This window comes from Procambarus clarkii, chromosome 30 (genome assembly GCF_040958095.1).
Source record: "Procambarus clarkii isolate CNS0578487 chromosome 30, FALCON_Pclarkii_2.0, whole genome shotgun sequence".
In the NCBI taxonomy this organism is placed as follows: domain Eukaryota; kingdom Metazoa; phylum Arthropoda; class Malacostraca; order Decapoda; family Cambaridae; genus Procambarus; species Procambarus clarkii.
This window is the reverse complement of record NC_091179.1, coordinates 20,139,978-20,167,636: the sequence shown is the minus strand read 5'-3', so window position 1 is coordinate 20,167,636 and position 27,659 is coordinate 20,139,978. Positions and strand designations below refer to the sequence as shown.

Sequence of the window (27,659 nt, the reverse complement as noted above, 5' to 3'; positions counted from 1 at the left end):
TCCCGTGGGCCTGAGCCAGCCAGGCTTGTCATAACTTGGTCCATCAGGCTGTTGCTTGGAGCGGCCCGCAGGCCCACATACCCACCACAGCCCGGTTGAGTATATTATGTGATACCTCTCGTCTCGTCGTGGTTGTGGTAAACCTTTCTGTCCTCCTGTACTCACCTAATTGTGCTTGCGGGGGTTGAGCTTTGGCTCTTTGGTCCCGCGCATACCCTTCGGGACCGTCCTGTGGTTATGTTAAGTTTTTGCCGGGTGAGAATATTGGATGTTCTGAGAGACGGAAGGAGAGAGAGAATGGAAAGGAAGGAAGAATAGGAGGGAGGGAAGAAAGGAGAGACACACAGACCGGGTACGGCATGTAGTATGCTATTAAACGCAAGTATTGTTGAAGGGACGACATGAAAATATCCACAGCATCTGTCATTAACTCACTCGACGTGTTATCGAGGTTGTTATCCTGACGTGTTATCCGTCAGGATAACACCGTTTGATCTGGACATCAACTGTAAGGGGTGTCTGTGTGGGCAACCTTGGCAAGTGGTGACCCTCATAAAAGCTGACAAGCTTCCTGTTGCCGGCATTGGCGTACCAGCCGATGGTTCCCCAGTACCAGCCGATGGTTCCCCAGTACCAGCCGATGGCTCCCCAGTACCAGCCGATGGTTCCCCAGTACCAGCCGATGGTTCCCCAGTACCAGCCGATGGTTCCCCAGTACCAGCCGATGGTTCCCCAGTACCAGCCGATGGTTCCCCAGTACCAGCCGATGGTTCCCCAGTACCAGCCGATGGTTCCCCAGTACCAGCCGATGGTTCCCCAGTACCAGCCGATGGTGTTCCAGTACCAGACAGTTGTTCAGCATCCAGCGGTTTACCAGACGACGGAGAGGTGTTGAGGACAGACAAGGGCGGGGAAAGGTGCGGGTGACACATGTGTCCGAGGACACCACTGACGTGGGTGGCTGAGTAGTGGCACTGTTGTCATCACCTGCGACACACCACCTGCCTTGCATGGGCTGGTAGGCCTTTTTCGGTCAGTTGTAAGGGCCAGTGTGCCCTATTTTAGTGTCATGCTCGGCCCAGTAGGCCTACTTTAGTGCCTGTAGGAGGCAAAAGTCCTATTTCAGTTCCTTGCACGGGTTAGAAGGCCTACTTTAGTGCCTGTAAGAGCCAAAGTCTTATTTTAGTTCCTTGCTCGGGCCAGTAGGCCTACTTTAGTGCCTATAAGAGCCAAAAGTCTTATTTTAGTTCCTTGTACGGGTTAGTAGGCCTACTTTAGTGCCAGATACGTGCCAGTAGGCCTACTTCAGCGTCATGCACGGAACAATAGGCTCCCCTCCATCTACCATTAAATAAATCGTTAAACAAAATATAATACAAAAGATAAGATAACAAATTCAACAATAACGAAGCAGGGAAGCGAGGCGACCTGACACATCCTGGTGGTATAACGAGACCAATGACCACTTTACTAAGGTCACCAGCGAGGCAGGAGGCCAACCACAGCCTCCTCCAAGTGTGCAGGAACCACTCGTAGTACGCCGACGGAGAAGAAGCTTATAAGAGATGAATATATTACTAAGTCTCGCAAGGTTTGGTCCCCCTAATATGGCACCTCTGTCACGCGTTGCTCTTCCTGTATCTGGAACATAATTTGCAACACCTGTCCACTACATCCCTTTACTCCCCTCTCTTGGTTGTCCCCACTACGTGAATTATTCTCCTTCAAGTGTCTTGGATCGTCTCTACCAGCTAACCCCGTCGTGAGCCTGTGTATTAAGGCACACTAGTGGAGCCCTGACCTTTCCAACACCCTAATAAGAAGCTTACCTATCCTCGAGACACGAGGTGAGGACCGTGGCTTCGTTCGTCTATCCACCACACACGAGCACCACCACCACCTGGCTGGCTTGCCTATCCTTTCAAGTCCGCCCTCACTCTACGACTAAAGAGCCCAGAACGTGCACACACACTCTCGACGCCTCCTCCTCCTCGTCCAGATAGCCAGGACCTATCCGTCATCGTGTGCCCCACAGACAAGGGCCAGGACCTATCCGTCATCGTGTGCCACAGACAGGGGCCAGGACCTATCCGTCATCGTGTGCCACAGACAAGGGCCAGGACCTATCCGTCATCGTGTGCCACAGACAAGGGCCAGGACCTATCCCCAGGGTGGAGGGAGAGGTGGGCGTCACCGGCCGCCACCATACGGGAGCGTGGAAAGGTTGGTAGGAATAATATTTACGGCGCCACCCAACACCACTCGCCATTGAGGTCCGCTCAACAATGCCTTCTTTGAATGTCACCCAACCACCGCTTCCTGCTCCGCTCCTGCTGCTACAACTGCTGCTGCTGCTGCTGCTACTGCTGTTACTGCTCCTGCTACAACTGATGCTGCTGCTGCTGTTACTGCTCCTGCTACAGCTGCTGCTGCTGCTGCAGCTGTTACTGCCGCGGCTTCTGCCAGTCTCCTAACTTGATACGTTTATCATACAGCGTGTCCTCTCGAATAATACGTCGTATTTTGACGTATAAATCCCAACGACCGAAATATGATGTGCTATAAATCACAGTGGCCCGCACAATTGACGGGCAGTCTAGTTTTTTATCCGTGGGTCCTCGGTTAGGTTAGGTTCGGGTAGTTTAGAACATCCGTTTTGTGACGTTTTGGGACATGTATGTGAGAATGTCTTCCCCACGCAAGATATCCTCCAAAGGATACCTGATCAACCAGGCTGTGACTCATACGTCAGGCTGCAAGCAGCCGCGTCCAACAGCCTGGTTGACCAGTCCAGCAACGAGGAGACCTGGTCGACGACCGGGCCGAGGGGTCGCTAAGCCCCGGAATCACCTCAAGGTAACCTTAAGGCAAAGTAACCAGTGTTTATTATGTTCGTATATGTATTCGTGTTTTGACGAGTAATGTAGAATACAGCGTCCTCGGATAATGGAAATTGATTGAACGCCGTAAGCGATTAGTATTCCATCTGTCGGTTAAGTGACGTGAATTAAATGCTAATTTTAGAATTTCATTGATTTAATTTAATATTTTAGGCATTTCATTTATTTAATTTAAATTCAATTCTGAAATATTATTTTTTATTAGTTTTGTGTTAGACATGTTGCCATTGGTCGTCCTGGCGAAGACAATGTCGACATTGCCATAGTGGTTACGGTGCCACTGTGGCACAGTGTGCTAGTGGTGCTGTTATATACACCGTCGATATATATATTATACAGTACTGTATTACTACCGTTTGTTACTGTTTATTGACTGTTTTTATATGTCCAACCCTGTTGCTGGCTGTGGTGGTGGTGGCAGCTATGATGGTGGTGGTGGTGATGGTGGTAGTGGGTAGTGGTGGCAGTTATGGTGGTGGTGGTACTGGTGGCAGCCATGGTGGTGGTGGTGGTGGTAGTGGTGGCAGCCATGGTGGTGGTGGTGGTACTGGTAGTGGCCTTAAAGCTATTACCCCTGCACCACATTTCCTATAACAATGTCTTTAGTTAATATCAACAGTTTCTTACACTCGCTGCCTGCCGCGCCACGCCGCTGCCGCTGCTGCTGCTACTGCTGCTGCTGCTGCTGCTGCTGCTGCTGCTGCTGCTGCCGCTGCTGCTGCTGCTGCTGCTGCTGTTCCCTGCATCATTACGTCACTACAACTACTACTTCCACCTGTTGACTACCCGCTGTTGTTTCACTGGATCAATGTCCCTGGCGGCCCGGTCTCTGACCACGCCTCGCAAACAATGAAATTATAAAACACGAAACACAGTTTTGTAAATTTATATATATAGGCACTGAACACCAGGCACTGAACACCAGGCACTGAACACCAGGCACTGAACACCAGGCACTGAACACCAGGCACTGAACGCCAGGCACTGAACACCAGGCACTGAACACCAGGTACTGAACACCAGGTACTGAACACCAGGTACTGAACACCAGGCACTGAACACCAGGCACTGAACACCAGGCACTGAACACCAGGCACTGAACACCAGGCACTGAACACCAGGTACTGAACACCAGGCACTGAACACCAGGCACTGAACACCAGGCACTGAACACCAGGCACTGAACACCAGGCACTGAACAGATGAACGCGTACCCCGGAAACCGTTCGCTTAAAACGGCACGAAATGGATTTGTCTTACAGTATGGTGAGTCTGGTGATCTGAGAGAGGAAGGTAGAGAGAGAGAGAGAGAGAGGGGGAAGCGGGGTATAGGAGGAGGGATGGAAGGGTAAGAGATAAGGGGAAGGGTCAGTAAATATTCACACTGAGGATAACTGAGAGACTAAGTTATGAGGCGCGAGGTGTACAGAGGCTGAACAAAGATAGCAGGATAACTTACAATGGATGGCGGGTGACTAGAAGATGGTAGGACTGGCTGCTGGAGACCAGATAACAGGCAGATGCTGGCTCTTGAAGGAAGGGGGGGGGGCACAGGGCTACACCCACGACTGGGCGGCCTTGGTCCATTCCCACCGCCCACCCGCCGCCCACAATCATTCATATCTTCTGCTCACGCTTTACAATGTACTGTATATAATGTAATGCTACCTAGAGCCGGTCGGCCGAGCGGACAGCACGCTGGGCTTGTGATCCTGTGGTCCCGGGTTCGATCCCGGGCGCCGGCAAGAAACAATGGGCAGAGTTTCATTCACCCTATGCCCCTGTTACTTAGCAGTAAAATAGGTACCTGAGTGTTAGTCAGCTGTCCCGGGCTGCTTCCTGGGGGTGAATGCCTGGTCGAGGACCGGGCCGCGGGGACACTAAAGCCCCGAAATCCTCAAGATAACCTCAAGATATAACCTAACGCCGCACCATGACCTCCACAACCACACCAAGACCATATCGCTGCCTTACCGTGTTACGAAGCGTGTGCAAATCTTGCGTGCGCGCACCTGGATTTGCATTCATTAATTAATCAAATCCTTGGAGCGCATGAGAGCTGGGCAGCCAAGAACCTGACCACATGCACACCAAGTCACAAACAACCGACACACCAAATTGTGCTCAATTACCATCACTGGTCTCTGAGGTATTAGCCAAATAGTGGGTGCTACTCCCCCGTCGAGCCTGACCCCAGGTTAGCTTTGGATAAGGATCGTGGCTGGTTAGGTTAGGGCTCGGGGGGAGAGTAGAAGAGCTCCAGAAACCCTTCTTGAGGTTATCTTGAGATGATTTCGGGGCTTTTAGTGTCCCCGCGGCCCGGTCCTCGACCAGGCCTCCACCCCCAGGAAGCAGCCCGTGACAGCTGACTAACACCCAGCTACCTATTTTACTGCTAGGTAACAGGGGCTCTGTTACCAACCCTCTCATACCTACCCTCTGTAGGTATGCTGACCCCACAACATGCAAGGTTACGCCGGCGGGCCATATGGGGTCATGTGGCCGCGGTCAGGTCAACGTGATTGTATAGACGAGGTCAAGTGACCGAGGTCAATGGAAGAGATAAAGGGACCAGGTCAAGTGACTATAATCAGTGTGCCAAGGTAAATGAATTTGATAAGGTGGGCGAAGTAACCGAGGTCACAAGATCAAATAAGACATCGGGTGGACGAGGTCAAGCGGACGAGGTCAAGCGGACGAAGCAGCGGGAGACTGTGATAGGGAGTGTGGAGTAGAGGTGTTTGTTGTTGTTGTTAAAGATTCGCTACCTGGAACAAGAAGTTGCATGTAGCACGGGCTATGGTGAGCCCGTAGTAGAGGTGCGGACACCAGCGGCAGGCGTCCCGTGGACGGCGCTAACGCCACCCTGGCGTCACAACTGGTGAGCAGAGATAAGATGACAAGGAACACTAGGGTAATGCGGACCCGTGTTGGAGGGAGCACCAGCTGTAGGGAAGAGGACGGGGGGTGGACGCAACACGCACTATGACATGAGAAAAGGAAAAGTAGGTATCGTAGGACCTACTGAGATAGAGAGGGAGAGTGGGAAGGACAGGTACGGTCCACGTTCACAGGTTGACTACAAGGGGCCGTCCCAGAGACCAACAAAATAATGATTAACGTGGAAACTGAACCATTAAAAAACCGGTAGTTCATTAGGTCTTAATAGACAACTGGAGTAAGCCTACAGTGAAGGAGGTGGACAGGATATGATTAACCCCGTTCGATCCCCGATGGAGACAAATGAGCAAAATGTTTCTTTTACCCTGACGTCTCTCTTACCTAGCAGTAAATAGGTACCTGGGAGTTAGACAGCTGCTACGGGCTGCTTCCTGGAGGAGGTGTGTAACAAAAGGAAGCCCTAGTCGAGGACCGGGCCGCGGGGACGCTAAGCCCCGAAATCATCTCAATGAGAAGATAACCAACTAGTCAGAGAAGACGTCTGGGCCAGCTCCTCAAGACAGATCTAGCTCATTTTCATAATCTTATTCATATCTCAGTTATACAATTCATAGGCCATGCAAATTACTTTAAATTCGTGTGAATTTATGCAAGTCTCTGTGAGTCTCATTATTTAAACTGTATTCATTTTGTTACCAACATGTTACTGCTCAAAATGTAAGCAATATGTTGTTCTTGAGAGATCTTGAGATGATTTCGGGGCTTTTTAGTGTCCCCGCGGCCCGGTCCTCGACCAGGCCTCCACCCCCAGGAAGCAGCCCGTGACAGCTGACTAACACCCAGGTACCTATTTTACTGCTAGGTAACAGGGGCATAGGGTGAAAGAAACTCTGCCCATTGTTTCTCGCCAGCGCCTGGGATCGAACCCAGGACCACAGGATCATAAGTCCAGCGTGCTGTCCGCTCGGCCGACCGGCTCCCCATTATGTCCCAATTTTCTTGTAAGTGCTCTAGACATGGTTAGTCCAGCCATCAATGTGACGATTGGTTGAAGGTTGTTAGGTGTAAAGGTTTTATTTGGGCGGAGATAAATGAGTATGATGATGCTATAATGAATGACAAGCGTCTCTGCTCATCTCTGTAGATGAGTAGAGACGCTTCTGGTCATCTGTAGAGATGAGTACAAGCGTCACTACTCATCTGTAGACAGTCTTCCGTGATGTGTGGTCTGTCTCTCTGTCTCTCTCTTTGTCTGTCTCTGTCTCTCTATCTCTGTCTCTCTATCTCTGTCTCTCTATCTCTGTATCTCTGTCTCTCTCGCCTTGATCCAACAGGCTGTTCACTTCAACAATAAGATCAGGCAAAATACGTGACTAGCGGAGTGTTGTGACGAAAAGACTATAACGATAACAACTTGGCGCTGACGACGACCTTGTAAACAAAGGCGAGGGAGACACGTGAATGGCGAGGTGGTGGTGGTGTTGGAGGGTGTGGTGGGGAGTGGTGGTGGTTTTGGGGTAGTTGTGGGGAGTTGTTGTAGTGGTGGTGGAGGTAGGTGGTCAACCTAACTAGTGAGAGATGAGGTACTTGTGTCTCGCCTACTGCTCCTGTTGCATTATAATATAAATATTCTGGAGCTGCAAAGAGTGTATTCATACATGTCGTGTATTCCACCTGTATAAGGTATACCTGGAGTATACCTGGAGAGGGTATGAGTACTTCCAATTCTTCGACTCATTTGCCTTCATACCTTTTACTTGTCCTATTTTCTCTCGTTTACAGTCTAATCTTGTCCACCTTATCCATTCCCATCGGTATCTTGCATGCAGTGATCATATCACATCTGTTTCTTCTCTTCTAGCGGGGGGCGAGTTCCCTTAACCTTAATTCCTGCGGTTGTGATGATAGCGAGGGCGGTAATGCCTTACTTTGGAGAACTAATAATGAACACTTTCTCCAATGTGTTCTTCCTAAGGCCAGACTGATGCTCTATCACCGCACCTCTTGGAGGACAGGACGAGAGTGTGGTTGGGATGGGTGGTAGTGGTTGGGATGGGGTAGTTGCAACCATCCAGTCCCAACCAATGATAACGGCTCCTCCGAGGTCTAGCGTCGGGCCTGGAGCGTCGCGTGCCGTCATAGACGTGTCGGGCTGCGTCATAGACGTGTCGGGCTGCGTCACACACTAGACGCACCCCGTAAAAGACACTAGTTTCATTTCTGATCCTGACAGAAATGGCGGGAAACTGAATGAAGTCTTGAGTGTGTAGGAGACCAAGACATGATGGGAACACCGTCAAGAAAGACTCAAGATGCCCGCGTCTCGCTCTTAAACCAACACAATTTCATACTCTTCACACAGAGTGGATTTGTATCAACGAAAAACTCTTTATATAATACACAAGACTGCGGTCGGGTCCCCCAGGTGAGGGCTTACTGTGTGACATGCGGAGATGCCCAACATTAATGTGAGTTGCTCATTAAGAACGCCACTGGTGCCAGGTGCCATTGATAGTGCCCCCCCCCCCCAAACACACACACACACACTATTAATACAACCACTGTCCATTGTTTGGTAGAGAGGCGAGGTCACGAAGCCCTGTGACGTCACTTTCACCCACTGTGGGGGCCGAGGGGCCCACGCTAGTACTAGTACTGGGTGGTGCTGGTGGTAGGTGTGTGTGGTAGTACTGGGGGAAGCTAGGTACTGGTGGTGGTGGTGATTATAGGAGGCAAGAAATAGTCGTAGTAGTACTGGAGAGGGAAGCAGGAACTGGTAGTGATAGGAGGGATATTAGGAGGACTGAAGCCCACATGTAGTGGTGGTTGGGGGGGAGAGGGGAGGGGAGGGGGGGGATGGTTGTGGAGGGGGTAGTAGACGGAAGGGTGTAGGTAAGCTGGGTAAAGATGAGGAGGGAGGGGGAGGCAGGTGGAGGTAGGGAGAGGGCAGGTGTTGGTAGTAAGGGGGAAGGGGGGGGTGAGGAAGGGGGTGACGGGGTGTAGGGAATATGCGGGGGGGGGAGAATATGGAGGGGGGGGGCAGGTGATGGAATTAATAAGGAACAGGTGATGTGTGTGCCAGGATGACGGCACCAGGAAAGTCCTACCACCACACTACCACCACACTACCACCACACTACCACACTACCACCACACTACCACAAGGTGTACCTCAGGTGTAGAGAAGGTGTCGTGGGCGCCGGTGCTGGCAGCTTTCTGTAAGGCGTGCGGGGCCAACAGTGCCGTAGTGGACCTGCGGCGGGCCGTTCCAAGCAACAGCCTGTTGGATCAACCTCTCACAGGTCAAGCCAGGCCCTGGGCCGGGCTTGGGCGGTAGAGGAGCTCCCAGAACCGCATCCAGGTACACTCCAGGTACATGTCATCGCTGGCTCCTCCTACCTGGAAGAAAAACATCATTCTTACACACTTGCTGAGGAATAGAATGATAGTGATGATGAGTATAATGAGATGAAGACACACTTAAGATTGTCACTATCTTACCCATCCCAAGAGGAACCCTCAATACACTATTATTAATATTTTTAACGTAAATATTCCACCCTTAATTCCGCTCTACATAACATATACGCCTGGAGGGTGGGCGTATTGGTATGCTTAGGATGGGCGTATCTAAGCGTAACTGGATAAGCACCTCCAAAGGATACCTGATCAACCAGGCTGTGACTCATACGTCAGGCTGCGAGCAGCCGCGTCTAACAGCCTGGTTGATGAGTCCAGCAACCAGGAGGCCTGGTCGACGACCGGGCCGCGGGGACACTAAAAGCCCCGAAATCATCTCAAGATAACCTCAAAAAGATAACATATTATTGGTCCATTGAGAGACCTGATTTACAACAGTTTGAAGGTTTGCTGTGTTCTCTGTTATCTACTGCCATGAAAATCCTAGTGTCACCTGCAAAGGATGATACAGTACTATAGTGTGTGTGTCCTTGTCTATGTCCGATAAGAGGATGAGAAAGAGTACAGGAGCAAGCACAGTACCCTGGGGGACTGTGAGCTATTCACGGTGGATGGTCCGGATTTGACTTTGTTGACTATTAAACACTGGGGTCTGTTTGTTAGGAAATTGAAGATCCACTTCCTATTATGCCAGTAATTCTTTTCTGTGCATTTTGTGTGCAGTAACACCATTGTCACATTTGTCGAAAGCCTTTGGAAAATCTGTGTATATTTTAATGTAATCTGTATATATCAGCATTTTGTCTTCTATGACAGCAAAGCCTATCTACATTAGATGTACCTGGAATGTAAGACAAGGATTCATTCAGCCTATGTGATGGAGTGCGAAAAGATACGTGAATTCAGAGACAATTCTATAACAAATGTTCCAGAAATGTTTAAATATTTCATTCAAAATGATCTGCTACCAGAAATCTTAACCAAATATCCCCAGTTTGCGTAACTGTAGGTAGTAACTAAGTGAGTGTAACCTATCCACCGCTGCCCACTGGATGGGGGGCGGTGTGCAGGACAAACATATCAATTGTGACACTAGGCTCTCCACATATGTCAGTTGCTTAATTTAGAAACTGTACTTGAGGTCGATCTCGAACCCCATTTATAATGTGACGACTTGTACTGAATTTTGTAACTAGCTCATCAAGATTGTAACTTGCTTAGCTAAATGAATTGTGAGGTTCAGTCCCTGAGCCCATTATGTGCCTCTGTAACCCTTTCCACTACCGCCCACAAGATGGGTATGGGGTGCATAATAAATGAACTATATTAAACCATTATAGGCCTATACTCCGCAAGACCAATTTTGGAATATGCAGCAAAATCATGGCATCCTTACTTCGTTAAACGCACAACTAAGCTGGGAAAAAGTCCAATAGTGTGCCACCAGACTAGTCCCAGAGTTGAGAGGATTGAGTAACGAGGAAAGAGTAAAAGCAGACAAGTAGAGACGATTTGGCAGGGTTGGGTCTCGCAGAAAGGCCCACAAGAGGAAACTCAGTTATAAATGCTTTGATCAATATGAGAATAACGAACATAAGTATGCATTAAGATGTAAAGTATTTTTGGCAGACTCCTTACAGGTTTAAATGTAGATATGAGAGCCCAATAGGCTCGGAGACACTAGGTGATTAAAGGATGAGAAGCAGGATGAAGACGGTCAAGCTCAACACCTCACAAACACTTAGGTGAGTACACTTGTATTATTGTTTACGCCCCCCCCCCCTCAACACCCCTCACCCCCCTCTCAAGACCCCCCTTCAACACCCTCACCCCCTTCAACTACACCTCCCCTACACCCCCCCCAAAACAATAACTTCAACATCCCCTCAAAACTCCCCCCCCCCATCGCCCCAGACGAACATACCCCCATACTCATCGCCCCCATGCTCCCCCCCCCCCCCCCCCAACACAGAGCACCACGCAGTGACCTTGTAGGCGGCGTGAAGGGCGTTACAGAGGTCACCATGGGCGCCCTAGTGGGAGAGAAGACAACCTGCGGGCACCATAAAGGTACGGCACTGGTGTGGGAGGGAGGGAGAGAGAGAGAGAGAGAGAGAGAGAGAGAGAGAGAGAGAGAGAGAGAGAGAGAGAGAGAGAGAGAGAGAGAGATCTATACAAGACAGTAAAGGATCAACAAAGGTCTGGGGCTCACCATAGCCCGTGCTAGATGGACATTTCGTTCTGAGTAGCTAAATCTAAAACCACAACAAGAAAGGTGTGCCACAAGAGGCACCATAGCCTCACCGTGCCCCGGTGTGTGTGTGTGTGTGTGTGTGTGTGTGTGTGTGTGTGTGTGTGTGTGTGTGTGTGTGTGTGTGTGTGTGTGTGTGTGAGGCACCTGGTAGCCACCTGCCAGGTGCCCGCCCCACAAGGTCCGCTCAGTTACCATAATTCCCATGACTCAGCCCAAGACGAGAGAGAGAGAGAGAGGTCGGCGTGCACTTTCTATCATTACAAGTGTGAGCGTCCACCGGAGAAAGTTACACACACACACACTTAAGGTCAACTGGCCAGCACACCTAGACGAGAGGAGAGGTCTTGTGAGAGGCAGAGGAAGGGGAGGCAGGAGAGGGTGGGGAAGGGGAGGCAGGAGAGGGGGGAGGAAGGGAGGGATGAAGCGTTACGTGAGAACGATGTGACCGGATGTAAGGGAGGTGTGGAGGTGGGGGGGGGGGTGTTGGGGGTCATGTAGGGAGGAGGTCAGTGGTGGGTCACCTGACAGGAGGTTGCGCGGACGTAGGGAGGTGGGGAGGTTAGGAGGGAGGAAGAGGCAAGAGGGAGGGAGGGTGAGAGTTACCTGGCCTGATGTAGGGTAGGGGTAGAGACCTCGGGGAGGAGCTGAGTGAAGGCAGGTATGAGGGACAGACCTCAGAGTTAGGAGAAGATAGAGGTAAAAAAGGAATATGATACAAAAAAAAGAGGCTGTTCCGGAAACGAGAAGAATGATTGAGAGACAATGACCCAGGAGGCAATAGGCCTACTAAAATGTAAACATGATAACACCCGCCTCTAGATAGTTTCCAAAGGTTGGGTTAGTGTAGGTGGTGGTGGGGGAGGAGGCGGGCCCAAGAGCAGCAGCCCTGGTAGTCTCACCTACTGCACTCTTACCTGGTCCATATAAACGGTGTCGTTTGTACGCGGAGTCGCCTCCCAATACACAACAGGCCAAGCTGGGACCCGCATACTAACACGCTCCATGGTACACGCTACACATGGCACACACGCACTCACACGCACGCACACGCAAACCCAAAATAAAGCTGGAGGAAATCTAGATGTGTTCCACCAGACTGTTGTTGTCAGAGCTGAGACACACGAGCGACGAGATAACTAGAAGCGAACCACATCTCTCACTGTACTGTTAACCCTGTGTATTACCATTGTGTATTTGAGATGTTTCCACAAGGGCCGTGACGAGGATTCGAACCTGCGTCAGGGAGCATCCCAGACGCTGCCTTAATCGACTGAGCTACGACAGGGTTAAAGGGTTGAAACCGAAATTCTACTGAACTTACTGGATCCCGTAGCCTCTCCTACCCTGTCGTAGCTCAGTCGATTAAGGCAGTGTCTGGGATGCTCCCGGACGCAGGTTCGAATCCTCGTCACGGCCCTGGTGGATTTGTTCATTTGATGCATCATGTTAGTGTGATCTCTGTGTGTAATTGAGATGTTAAGTACACCAACAGGGGGACACAGGTGTAAACTAGGTACTAGAATGAGCCACAGCTAACGAAAACGACACTGACCTATGTGATGAGCTATGACATTATGACATGGCCTTTGTTGCCATGGAAGACAAGCAAAACGCTGATGTAATTTACACAGATTTCTCGAAGCTTTCGATAATAGTGATCGTGGTGTTATTGCTCCCAAAATGAGCACAAAAAGGAATTACTAGTACATTAAAGGAGATCGATGTTGACCAGACCATACACTAGAAAGTGAAGGGACGACGACGTTTCGGTCCGTCCTGGACCATTCTCAAGTCGATTGTGGTCTGGTCAACATACTTTAGCCACGTTATTGTGTCTCATCGTCTGCAAGGAGATAGATCTCTAACTTCCTAACGAACAGAAACCAGAGTGTAACAGTCAACAGAGTATGATCCGGACCATCCACCGTGAAGAGCTTACAGTCCCGCAGGGTACTGTGCTTGCTCCAGTACTATTCTCATCCTCATATAGGACGTAGACGAGACAGAGGACTCGGGTGAACCTCACCTCAAGGGAGGAGAGAGATAGGATGGAGGGGAAGTGATGAGGTGAATGAAGGGAAAGACATGTTTACTGGGAGACAAGGCACACCTAGGAGGTGGACAAGGATACTTAACAAGGTCATTTAAGGTACGGGGGAGTCGCCCAGTAGTCAAAGAAAGCTGCTTAACGGTAAGGCTAGACTCAGAGACAAAAATGGATAATAGGGAGAGATATGAAGAAGCTAACACATATATATATATATATATATATATATATATATATATATATATATATATATATATATATATATATATATATTGTGACGATAATCTCCTTCAAGAGATTGAGCCTGCTCTTCCCTCCAAAATTACGTCTTCACAATTATATAAAAAGACTATGGAAGAAATGTCCAACAACGACAACAACACCATCAAGGCTTGCCAGGGTGAGCAGAAACGTATGCAACCAGCCACCTGTTCGAACTCCAATCACCAAACTACCCGTTGATCGCTACGGCTCCGCTGATTGGTCGCCGGTCTGGCTGCACCTGCACTCGCCCCCCAATACTACCCGATGTCTGGGGTCGCCCCAACATCAGTCTTCAGAATGTTCCGTGCTTTCGTAGCCAGCACACCTCCCAGCTAGACTCTAGAGTGTACTGAGAGAGGTGGTGGCTTTAAGCCAATATTCCAGCACCTCCCACTTACTGTTGTATTGCACTTCTTGTTATTTTGCCTTAACGTAACTTTTCATTTTGTCATTTAAGAATTCTTATTATTTTGATTGATTGATTTTATTATACATATTTGTTTGTGCATTATTTTCATGTTTTGATTTATTTAACGTAATTAAAATTTCATTGTTAAAGTTTACTTGTGTTTTGTGTGTCTTCTCCTTACCTTACCACCGACGAAGTTCCAGTTTTTCTATTTTTTTTTATAACTATGTGACGAGGCCATACCCCTAGCCTTAAACAGCCGAACACCAACGCGTTACGGTCACAATATATATATATATATATATATATATATATATATATATATATATATATATATAATTTTATATTGTATAAAATCGACTTGAGAATGGTCCAGGACGGACCGAAACGTCGTCGTCCCTTCCCTTTCTAGTGTGTGGTCTGGTCAACATACTTCAGCCACGTTATTGTGACTCCTCGTCTGCATACTTTTATATTTATTTATGTCAAGAAACAGCGCATGGACGCACGCACACACACACACACACAAATGGAATGCATTAGGAAGTGATGTGGTGGAGGCTGACTCCATACACAGTTTCAAGTGTAGATATGATAGAGCCCGATAGGCTCAGGAATCTGTACACCTGTTGATTGACGGTTGAGAGGCGGGACCAAAGAGCCAGAGCTCAACCCCCGCAAACACAACTAGGTGAGTACACACACACACACACACACACACACACACACACACACACACACACACACACACACACACACACACACACAGCTCAAGCTATGAGGAAAGACTGAGAAAACTGGACCTTACCACACTGGAGGAAAGGAGAGATAATGAGGGATATGATAACATAAAAGATTCTAAGGGAAATTGATAAGATAGACAAAGCAGCATTGTTCAAAGCTAGCAGCAGCAGCAGCAGCAGCAGCAGGGGGTCACAGATGGAAACTCAAGAGGCAAATGAGTCACAGAAACGTGGGGAAGAACTAGTCAGTCTCAGAGCTGTCAATAAGTGTAGCAGGCAAGACGTAGAAGTCATTGAAGCGAATTCGATTCAAAGTTTTAAATTTAAATGTGATAACAGCGTGTGAAATGAGTCGCTGTATTAATCTATGAAGATTGGGAGGCAGGGTTAAGATCCTAGCTGGACCCTACAAGCACATCCAGGCGAGTTCTTGCATACTCCCCGAGCTCCTGCTCCCTTTCGCGTCCTCCTTGTTAGACAGGCAGCGTCCCGCCACGAACAAATCCACAAAGGCCGTGATGAGGGTTCGAACTTTCGCCCGGGATGATCCCAGACGCTGCCTTAGCTACGACATGGTTAATGCCGCTCACAGTACCGAGGGTCACGTCATGAAGGCCTAGTATGAAGCAAGATAACGAGGCGTATGGCCGGATAACCCGCCGGATGGGGCCGGGTAACCCAGAGGTGAAGGCGCAGGCATCCCAGGTGGGACAAGGTAACCCCGGTGGGTACCTTGTAACCCACGTGGAAGCAGGTAACCTGGGTGAGTACCACGACCATAAGCCCGTCGGGGTAACTTAGGTAAGCCGTCTCGTAATTCCAGGTAACTGCCAACCGCAGGGAGCAGGTCAGCCCACAGGTTGCCGACCAGTCCATTACATTACGGTTTTCACTCCCTTAACCGCAAGATATAGCTCCAAGTCCGCTGTGATGTAGTGAAGCTCACCCAGCGGGGCTTGGAGGCCGCCATCACATAACACATATGAAGGGGATTCGTTACGAAAGTATATTTTAAAGTATTTGGTAAGTGTCACCACAGGTCAGAGGAAATGGGGGGTGTGGGGAGGGATGTTGGGGGGGTGAAGGGAGGGAGGACGAGGAGCGGACGCATGGGGAAGGTGGCCGAGGGGGACAGGCAGGGGATAGGAGGATCAGGTATTACAAGAGGGGGCAGTGGACAGCTTTAGTAAGCTTGGAGCATTAAGGTTACACACAAGTGCTTACTGGAGCTCCAGAGACGAGAGCGGACGTTACAAATCCAACAAATAAAGTCCATAAATCAACGTAAAATTGGTCCACATTCTTAGACAGGCTCTTGAACAAACACACACATACCCCCACAAGTGTTAGACACGCACAAACAAACAAAAACATATGCGTAATAAAGCAAAATTTCAAACTTGATGACGCTAAATTCTAGTCCAATGGAGACTGAGGCTCCCGGAGGAAGATTATCGGACATGTGCAACACGGACATTCCCGGGGCATGGGAGGCGGCCAGAGTCGCCAGCTGAGATATTTATTACCGATTTACTATTACACTTATCACTTTACTTTATGCACTTTTTCCTTCTCCATCCTTTAAGTTGCGTGATGATGCACGCGTGAGGTAAGAGTGTAAGCGCTGTGCCCAGCGAGGGCGCCGAAAAAGGCGGTGTAAATACCACTGCCTGGAAACCTCCTTCAACGGAAAGGGAAGGTTATGACCAGAATGTTGCCGCCTCCTGGCTCCTGCTCTATTTTCATTAATTAATTCCCACTTCATACGAGCCTTCTATAATTGTGCACAAATATTAAACGGAGAGACTTGGGCGGCTGGAGTAGCCACGGCTACATTGTGGAGCCTGAAAGCCTCTCCCGCCAGGGGCAGAGAGACTAACCTACATTCCTTCGATAAAAACAAGAGAGGAGCGTGCGGCAGGATAGAGGTGATGGGTCAACACTGAGGTTAATACGGCTATCAAAACTGTGTCAGCAGGGATGTGGCGAGTCAGTGAGCAAGCAGCAGGTCTCCACGTGCGGCATAATACCCGCATTACAGTCTTGGACGCCTCCATCGACGCCCAGGTCCACCAACCAGCTAGTCGAACAGGCCGCCTCAAGTCGATGGTTCCAAGATGAAGTCGAATAAGACTTTAGTGAACACACGTTGAAGGACGTGTAAGTAAGACGTCAGAGGACGTGCGTTGAAGGTCGGATGTGACGTCAGTAGGGATCGCGATGTCAGTGGACGAGTATTGAAGTCGCTGGAAGATGGCCATAGCACTCAACAGTGGGCCCAAACCCTCGCATATTATATACGGGATCTAGTCTCGTCGACAGCATGAACTATGAGGCCATAGCAATGGCAGCAGCAACATAAACCTCAACTCAAGGAACGAGAAGGGTGTGTGTAGCAACTTGAGGAGCAAGAGGAGGAGGAGGAGAAGGAGGTTCTCAAGGTGAACTTCCTTACAGACAAACAGGCCAGGTAGAGGTGACCTATTTACTGACAGGAACAAACAGTACTCGCGGCTGTGGGACCCTCTGCCTGTCTCACTGTCCCACGACGACCCTCTGCCTGTCCCACTGTCCCACGACGACCCTCTGCCTGTCCCACTGTCCCACAACCCTCTGCCTGTCTCACTGTCCCACGACGACCCTCTGGTAGCCCATCACTTCCAGAAGACTCCAGCCCAGCATACTGTAACCACATACTCCTGAGCAGCACACAGTGACCTCCAGCTGACCACATACTCCCCGACCTCCGCCTTGCTCTGGCCTACCAGACCTCCACCACCTCCCACAGGCTCCACCAGCTGACCACAGGCTAAACACTTGCAAGAGTTAGCAATAGATCTTCGTATTTATGGAGGTGTTTTTGCCTCGGCTGTTGGCGGACATCTGAATCAACACAAGTCATCTCGGAAGAACTGGTTCGAGAGAAGTTGGGTCCTAAAGACACGTAATTGTTTCGCAACATTCATCCACTCTCTCTTCTTCTTCTTCCTTCATCTTCTTTAAAGATTGATCTCGTCTTTCAATTATTAACATCATCTTTGCTGCAAACATCAGCATTAGTTACGTCGTTGTGTTGGTGGTCTCCTTAAATGGTTTGTGTGTTGAGGTGATGGACGACATTGAGATACGACCTTCATATATGCTTCAGCTTATAATACAACTCTCTCTCTCTCTCTCTCTCTCTCTCTCTCTCTCTCTCTCTCTCTCTCTCTCTCTCTCTCTCTCTCTCTCTCTCTCTCTCTCTCTCGTCCTTTCCACCCCAAATACTCGTTAACCCAGCCTCCCCACCTCCCCCACTCTCCCGTTTATGAATGACAAACTGTTTACCCCAAGACTCTCAACTAATGACGTTCCAATTTTTGTGAAGCAGTGCTTCGTAAACACTGAGTGTGTTCCAAGTGCCTCTCTGTAAATACCTCACCCCAGAGGTACTACAATCAGCAGCAGAACTTAAAACACTCTAATATATAATAATATTAAATTATATTTAAGAAAACACTGGTTGAATGCTCGGTACGTTATAACTGTGGCTTAGGCTTGGCCTCAGCTTGGACGAGCAAAGCTTCTGGTATTCCCACCCTAAACCTTCCCCCCCCCCTCCCCCTAGGCTTAACATAACACTTTAATCTATAATATTTATCAATAAGTTTTTCAAATATAAATTAAATGACAGTAAAACAACGTTTACGAATTTAAGTAAGGAGACGGCCGGAGCTTAGGTATAGTAAGGTAAGGATTAGTGGGGAATTTTGTATTTTGTGAAATGTGCGTTAAATGAATTCAGGCACTGTGTGTGTGTGTGTGTGTGTGTGTGTGTGTGTGTGTGTGTGTGTGTGTGTGTATGTGTATGTGTGTGTGTGTGTGTGTATGTGTATGTGTATGTGTATGTGTGTGTGTGTGTGTGTGTGTGTGTGTGTGTGTGTATGTGTGTGTGTATGTGTATGTGTATGTGTGTGTGTGTATGTGTGTGTGTGTGTGTATGTGTATGTGTATGTGTGTGTGTGTGTGTGTGTATGTGTATGTGTGTGTGTATGTGTGTGTGTGTGTGTGTGTGTGTGTGTGTGTGTGTATGTGTGTATGTGTATGTGTATGTGTATGTGTGTGTGTGTGTGTGTGTGTGTGTGTGTGTGTGTGTGTGTGTATGTGTGTGTGTGTGTGTGTGTGTGTGTGTGTGTGTATGTGTATGTGTATGTGTGTGTGTGTGTGTGTGTGTGTGTGTGTGTGTGTGTGTGTGTAGAAAGCTTGGTGCTGTTAGGCTTACATCGTCCCACACACAACACCTCACCAACCTGCGACAATTTAAACGTTTGTCAAGTGACCGCCGCCAGGGAGCCAGAATCTTAGCTACAAAGACTCTATTTTGCGCCTACATAAGTAGTGTAACTTTCAAGTCTTGAGAAAGACTCGACAGTCTCAGGATATCGCGAAGACCTGCCTCCGTCACCTGTGGAAACTGTGTAAGATATCCTCGCACCTGTTTCTCCAGGTACACGGTCCTTGTGTCACCTGCTTGTACACAGCCTAGGGCGAGGTACACAGGTACACAGATGACAGGCAACGCGTGCTGTGACCTCACTTGACCTGACCCTCGCGGGCCCCAGGGGGTAGTAAGTACACCTGCCGCCCCCAAACCCTGAAATCTGACCGTTTAAGTACATTTTAGTGATGCCTCGCTGGTGAAAATTAGTCAGATCTTCTTCCCTCTCGTGAGCTGAACCCGTGACCTCGCCTCACTTAACTGGCTGTGTCACACAGGGAGGACGAGGTCAGAGTCAAGTGGCGCGGAGCCAGCGGTGGTCACAGGTGAGGGAGCAAAGCGTGGCAACACACTCCTGCAAGGTGAAAGCAGGTCCGGCTGTGGCCAGCAAGCAGTGCTCCTCCACACACACTCACCAGCACACACTCAGGAATGCGGAACGAGAGAGAGAGAGAGAGAGAGAGAGAGAGAGAGAGAGAGAGAGAGAGAGAGAGAGAGAGAGAGAGAGAGAGAGAGAGAGAGAGAGAGAGAGAGAGAGAGGACAAATTATCCCCATGGTGGACGGGATGACCCTTCGCTCTCCCTCAAGACGAACAAGCTCGACGAAGGAGAGGGACAAGGAGGAGGAGAGGACAATAACGAAGTGTAAGGAATAAAAGGAATGTGGAAGATGCTGGCAAGGGGACCCCATAAGGCAGGGAGAGCGTCAGTGACTGGAAGAGAGAGAGAGAGAGAGAGAGAGAGAGAGAGAGAGAGAGAGAGAGAGAGAGAGAGAGAGAGAGAGAGAGAGAGGGAGGGAGGGAGGGTCAGAGAGGAGTAAAGAGCGGGAGTGCCACTAGGGAGGGCCACCAAACAGGTCCAGAGAGGGCCACAAGGGATAGAGGGGCAGAAAGGGGTCAGAAGGAACACGAGAGGGGAAGGGAGGGGAGGGAGAAGGATTACCATGATGGAGAGTAAGGGAAGCCATCAGGACTCAAGGCAGGACTCCATAAGTCCAGCCGTGTGGGTGAAGAACACTGTGCTTGCCTATCAATGCTTACCTAACAGTGCCCCACCGGGAGGGGGGAGAGGGGGTTGACAAATCTAGCTCCCCCTCTCCCTCTCGTATCGATTTTCCTGTTTTTTTTTTTAATCTATGGAAATCATAATTAGGATATTGATCATATCGGGTTTACTGCCAATTAGGTAATGGTGCGCATGCCACTGTGGCTGTGTGGTCACTCAGAGGTGCACTAGTGGCGCAGGACTGTGTGGTCACTCAGAGGTGCACTAGAGGCGCAGGACTGGTAACTGTGCACCTGGGGAACACACATGTGCTCTACACACTCTTCTCCATCACTTCTTACACCATTTCATATATAAAACGCTACATATATACTTTTAAACTGTGTAATAAGCTTAATAAGATTGTTACTTAGCTAAATGAACTCCGGGGTTCAGTTCTTGATTCTTTATGTGGCTCTGTAATCCTCTCCACTGCCGCCCACGGGATGGGTATAGGGTCCACTGCTGCCCACGGGATGGGTATGGGGTCTACTGCTGCCCACGGGATGGGTATAGGGTCCACTGCTGCCCACGGGATGGGTATGGGGTCTACTGCTGCCCACGGGATGGGTATGGGGTCCACTGCCGCCCACGGGATGGGTATGGGGTCCACTGCCGCCCACGGGATGGGTATAGGGTCCACTGCTGCCCACGGGATGGGTATGGGGTCTACTGCTGCCCACGGGATGGGTATGGGGTCCACTGCCGCCCACGGGATGGGTATGGGGTCTACTGCTGCCCACGGGATGGGTATGGGGTCCACTGCCGCCCACGGGATGGGTATGGGGTCCACTGCCGCCCACGGGATGGGGTATGGGGTCTACTGCTGCCCACGGGATGGGTATGGGGTCCACTGCCGCCCACGGGATGGGTATGGGGTCCACTGCTGCCCACGGGATGGGTATGGGGGTCCACTGCCGCCCACGGGATGGGTATGGTGTCCACTGCCGCCCACGGGATGGGTATGGTGTCCACTGCCGCCCACGGGATGGGTATGGGGGTCCACTGCCGCCCACGGGATGGGTATGGTGTCTACTGCTGCCCACGGGATGGGTATGGGGGTCCGCTGCCGCCCACGGGATGGGTATGGTGTCTACTGCTGCCCACGGGATGGGTATGGGGTCCACTGCCGCCCACGGGATGGGTATGGTGTCTACTGCTGCCCACGGGATGGGTATGGGGGTCCACTGCCGCCCACGGGATGGGTATGGTGTCTACTGCTGCCCACGGGATGGGTATGGGGTCCACTGCCGCCCACGGGATGGGTTTGGTGTCCACTGCTGCCCACGGGATGGGTATGGGGGCCCACTGCCGCCCACGGGATGGGTATGGTGTCTACTGCTGCCCACGGGATGGGTATGGGGGTCCACTGCCGCCCACGGGATGGGTATGGGGTCCACTGCCGCCCACGGGATGGGTATGGTGTCTACTGCTGCCCACGGGATGGGTATGGGGGTCCACTGCCGCCCACGGGATGGGTATGGGGGTCCACTGCCGCCCACGGGATGGGTATGGGGGTCCACTGCCGCCCACGGGATGGGTATGGGGGTCCACTGCCGCCCACGGGATGGGTATGGGGTCCACTACCCCCCCCCCCACAGGATCGTGGGCGATAGTGCCATAGGCACTGTTTTTCAGTGCCTATGGCACTGAAGATCTTGCTGATCTTCCTATGGCTCTTCAGTAGTCTCTGTAAACCTCGTCCATTCACGAGTATTTTGTACGATGCAATCATGTCTCCTCTGCTTCAAATCTGCTTCAGTGCGAATACAAGTTCCTGAAGCACACCTCCCTAACAGTACATTCCACTTACTGATCACTCGTACAAAGTGCCAATGATTCGTAACATTTCTTGCATTCATTTGCATTTCCATCCTTCACTGCTGTCCTCTTGTCCTACTTTCTCTCAGGTTAAAGAGGCTGGTCTTGTCCACCTTGTCATATTATCCTCATTATCTTGTATGACGTGATCATGTTCTCTTTGTTTCTTCTGTCCTCTATTTTAGTAGTGTGTGTGTGTGTGTGTGTGTGTGTGTGTGTGTGTGTGTGTGTATTTACCTAGTTGTGCTTGCGGGGGTTGAGCTCTGCTCTTTCGGCCCGCCTCTCAATTGTCAATCAGTCAACTTTTACTAACTACTATTCCCCCCCCCCTCCAGGAAGCAGCCCGTAACAGCTGTCTAACTCCCAGGTACCTATTTACTGCTAGGTAACAGGGGCATAGGGTGAAAGAAACTGTACCCATCTCGTGTCTCGCTGGCGCCCGGGATCGATCCCGGGACCACAGGATCACGTGTCCAGCGTGCTGTCCGCTCGGCCACCGGCTGTGTGTGTGTGTGTGTGTGTCGGGACGGAGCCGGGTCACCTGCCTTGCAGCTATCTGGGCCCACAACCTCGTCCTGTAGACCAGCCTCTCAAGGTCTCTCCACACGACCCCCTCCCCCCACCCCACGACCCCTCCCCACCCCACGACCCCCCCCCCTCCCTCACCAACAACTGTCTCCAGACTTGCTGTGGCGTCCGGCGGACACACACACACACACACACACACACACACACACACACACACACACACACACACACACACACAAGGCCAGTGTAAGAAATACATATTCCTGCGAGTCATCATCTCGTAGTAAAATAACCCGGATGAGGGAGAGGGGAAAAAGCGCCCAAACACTCCACAAACATGAAAAAAGGTCTTCCGCGAGCAGTGTCCTTGCACTAGATGCGCGCACTAGCAACACCGACACCTTGTGCACTCACACACACACATAGTACCCAGGGACACCTGCCTTCTCCCCCCCCCCCCAGGGCTCCTAGGAGACACAGTTTTGGTGGGAGCCATCTCCTCCTAGGAGACGCTTAGTCCTTGCAGCAGTCCCAGCAGCCGCGTCTAACAGCCTGGTTGATCAGTCCAGCAACCAGGAGGCCTGGTCGACGACCGGGCCGCGGGGACACTAAGCCCGGAAGCACCTCAAGGTAACCTCAAGATAAGGTAAGGTAGCAGTCCCAGCAAGAACTTTCTACCTCTAGCAGACTCTTCCAGAAGACCTTTATCTTACCTTAAAGACCTTTATCTTTATCTTTAAAGACCTTTACCTCACTACTGGCACCGTTTCAAAGCTCTCCAAATGTATTCTCTGGAAATAAGACGAGAGAGATAACACATAATATAAACATGCAAAGATACAGGAGGGCCAGGTCCCAAATTTACACAGTAGAATAACATCATATAGGAGCGAAAGATACGAAAGGAAAGGCAGAATAGAACCAGTGAGGAGTAGAGGTGCCATAAGCACAATCAGAGAAGAGTGAACATCAGAGGTCTACGGCTGCTCAACACCCTCCCAGCAAGCATTATAAATATTTCCGAAACAAAAAGGAAATTCTCCAAGAAGCAGTTAGATAAGTCCTTGCAGGAAGTGCCGGACCAATCTGGGCCTGCGGGCCGCTCCAAGCAACAGACTGGTGGACCAAGTTATCACAAGTCAAGCCTGGCCTCACACAGATCTTTGGAAGTATAAGAACTCCCGGAACCCTCTCCAGGTAATCTCCCGGTAAACCTACCAACATTTAATAAAGGCCAAGCCACCGAGCAGGGAGACAGCGTCAAACCCGGACTTCAAAAGCAACAAGCCAAACAGTGCCCCTTGACCAAGACGGCTGGGGCACTTTTCTAACCGCGAACTGACCGCTGCCTGACACCCCCAGACGGCCCTGCCACACAGACACGGGCCCAACCAACCCCTCCGAATATAACCACGCTATCATCACATGCCTGACCTTTACCACGGGTCCCAGTCGCTAATGTCGCTACTCAACACTCATGACATCAACAGAGGAGACGTCAACATCATCAACAACAGCCCAAGACCTTGATGATGGCAGCACCGTAATACCATCCGGCTATTCATCACCCCCACACACACTGCTGTAACACATGTCAAGCACCCCACAACACTTATTGATGCACCAGGTAAGTGTCAAGCACCCCACAACACTTATTGATGCACCAGGTAAGTGTCAAGCACCCCACAACACTTACTGATGCACCAGGTAAGTGTCAAGCACCCCACAACACTTATTGATGCACCAGGTAAGTGTCAAGCACCACACAACACTTATTGATGCACCAGGTAAGTGTCAAGCACCACACAACACTTATTGATGCACCAGGTAAGTGTCAAGCACCCCACAACACTTATTGATGCACCAGGTAAGTGTCAAGCACCACACAACACTTATTGATGCACCAGGTAAGTGTCAAGCACCACACAACACTTACTGATGCACCAGGTAAGTGTCAAGCACCCCACAACACTTATTGATGCACCAGGTAAGTGTCAAGCACCACACAACACTTACTGATGCACCAGGTAAGTGTCAAGCACCACACAACACTTATTGATGCACCAGGTAAGTGTCAAGCACCACACAACACTTATTGATGCACCAGGTAAGTGTCAAGCACCACACAACACTTACTGATGTACCAGGTAAGTGTCAAGCACCACACAACACTTACTGATGTACCAGGTAAGTGTCAAGCACCCCACAACACTTACTGATGTACCAGGTGAGTGTCAAGCACCACACAACACTTACTGATGCACCAGGTAAGTGTCAAGCACCACACAACACTTATTGATGTACCAGGTAAGTGTCAAGCACCACACAACACTTATTGATGCACCAGGTAAGTGTCAAGCACCACACAACACTTATTGATGTACCAGGTAAGTGTCAAGCACCACACAACACTTACTGATGTACCAGGTAAGTGTCAAGCACCACACAACACTTACTGATGTACCAGGTAAGTGTCAAGCACCCCACAACACTTACTGATGTACCAGGTAAGTGTCAAGCACCACACAACACTTACTGATGCACCAGGTAAGTGTCAAGCACCACACAACACTTACTGATGCACCAGGTAAGTGTCAAGCACCACACAACACTTACTGATGCACCAGGTAAGTGTCAAACACCACACAACACTTACTGATGTACCAGGTAAGTGTCAAGCACCACACAACACATACTGATGTACCAGGTAAGTGTCAAACACCACACAACACTTACTGATGCACCAGGTAAGTGTCAAGCACCACACAACACTTACTGATGCACCAGGTAAGTGTCAAGCACCCTACAACACTTACTGATGTACCAGGTAAGTGTCAAACACCACACAACACTTACTGACGTAACAAAGTGACAGCCATGACGCCAAACCAATATAACACAGAGGGTCTGTGTGGAGTCTCCAGACTTCCAAAAGGGTTGTGAGGAAGCAGGAAGACTAGCCCAGGAGACCTGAACTCTCAGCCTGGTAAACCAGAGCCACGACCATCGTCCACACTCAGCTGGAGACAATTCGACCAAATCACCGTCCAGGCTTCGCGAGCCGTCGACCAACCTCAGCCTGAGATGAGGACCATCTACCACCCCTCAGCTAAGCTCAGGAAACCTTCTACAAACCCTGAAGGCTCTGAGGACCTTCAGGTCAACAAGTTTCCCACTACCCATATATACCTGGCAGTAGGCATTCTGGCAGTGGTGTAAGAAAGGGGCGGTGATGGTAGTGGTGGGGGAGATAATGGGGGCGAGTGTAGGCCCTACTTAAGTGGGAGACGTGAGGGCCTTGGCAGTAGTTGACCTTGAAGGTGGCTGTTGCGACCCACACCAACACGTAAGGCCGCTGAGGTACCCGTCAACTGCTGCTGTTCCTGCTGGAGCTATCCTCCTCCCCTGGCCCCTATGCCGGCTGGTGTTACTGTTACTGCTGCTGGTAGTGGTAGTTCCTCGGCCCTACTGCGTGCCAAGTCTTGCCTACACCTCGGTGTTGCTTCTCCTGCTGATGGCAGCCATCTTTACCTGCTTGATACCTGCTTGATGGGGTGGTGGGAGTTCTTCTACTCCCCAGAGAATTATGAGAGTATGGTCCACCAGGCTTTCTCCAAACGTACTGCCCGGTACGCCTCTCAACTGAGCTCTTCTACATCTACAATATATAATTATTGGCGGGAGAACTCCCTCTCTGTCCTCGTCTTTGCTAAGCCTTCCCTTTCAACCCTACCTTCCCACCATCAATTATTGAAATAAATATAGCTGAATTTTGTATTAAAAGCGGCGAAGTATATTTTCAAACCTGAGCCAGAATAGTGCTATAATAGGGATGAGAGAAATATATAAGTAGTACAAGCTGTCATGTCACGCGTTATCTTATCTTGAGGTTATCTTGAGATGATTTCGGGGCTTTCAGTGTCCCCGCGGCCCGGTCCTCGACCAGGCCTCCACCCCCAGGAAGCAGCCCGTGACAGCTGACTAACACCCAGGTACCTATTTTACTGCTAGGTAACATGGGCATAGGGTGAAAGAAACGCGTCACTTGAGTCATGTCATATCTTCATGTTTATGAACATTTCTGGTGTTTTATTTTCACGGAAGCACTCGGAATTGTCGTTAATGTTTCCTCGTGGATACTTAGGCTAGGCATAACTTAATCACATATTCCTGCTTTCCTGCTTTTACGCTTTTTTCTTCTAAAATTGTACTATTTAGCTAAATAACTGATAAGTTATTGCCATATTACCTAACAGTCGTTATATGTAATGTCTTAAAAAAAAATTTTGTTATACACACAAGAAGATGTGCGTGTGTGGTGTGACAGTGACACACACACACACACATGCTGACACAGATAGTGACACATAAATGTGCACACACATACGGACGACAGTGTTGACCACGCACGCACTTGGCAGTAGACAACCGGCAGCTAGAAAAGCAGGGTCTGAGAGCTAGAGGTGGCTCCTGTAGGCACAAACAGGTGAGTATACACAGGCAGGACGCCGGCGGACGTCTGCGATCACCGGACACAAGACAGCTAACATAGAAAAGATGAACTAAGGAAAGTAGTATAGATGCTTAAGATAAAATTCTGCAACACTTGTGAGGGCGAGGAAGGAGAGGACAAGAGACAAGTGTTGGGCACAAGGAAGACAGTCTTCTAGATGCCCAAAAGTGGTACAAGAAGTGGAAACTTCTTGTACCACTGTGAACTTTGAACGTTCCCATCGGACACAGGTGAAGACCATAGTGGAAATTGTGTAGGAATAATCATTGATGTACAGACGATGAGTCACAATATCGTGGCTGAAGATATGATGAATGAACCACACTCGAAAAGGTGAA

At 49.9% G+C, this 27,659-nt stretch overlaps 1 protein-coding gene across 8 annotated transcripts in view; it reads right to left on the bottom strand.

The window, feature by feature from the left end:
• The window catches only part of LOC123765432 (orphan steroid hormone receptor 2), a 217,852-nt gene that overhangs the window by 137,244 nt on the left and 52,949 nt on the right, over positions 1-27,659 (bottom strand). Inside the window, exon 2 of one of the 8 annotated variants that reach the window (XM_069334020.1) lies at positions 8,973-9,200. The exons of the other annotated variants lie outside the window; for them this stretch is intronic. The gene's annotated coding sequence lies outside the window, so the exon portion shown is untranslated. The remainder of the gene's footprint in view (positions 1-8,972; positions 9,201-27,659) is intronic. 8 annotated transcript variants of the gene reach the window in all.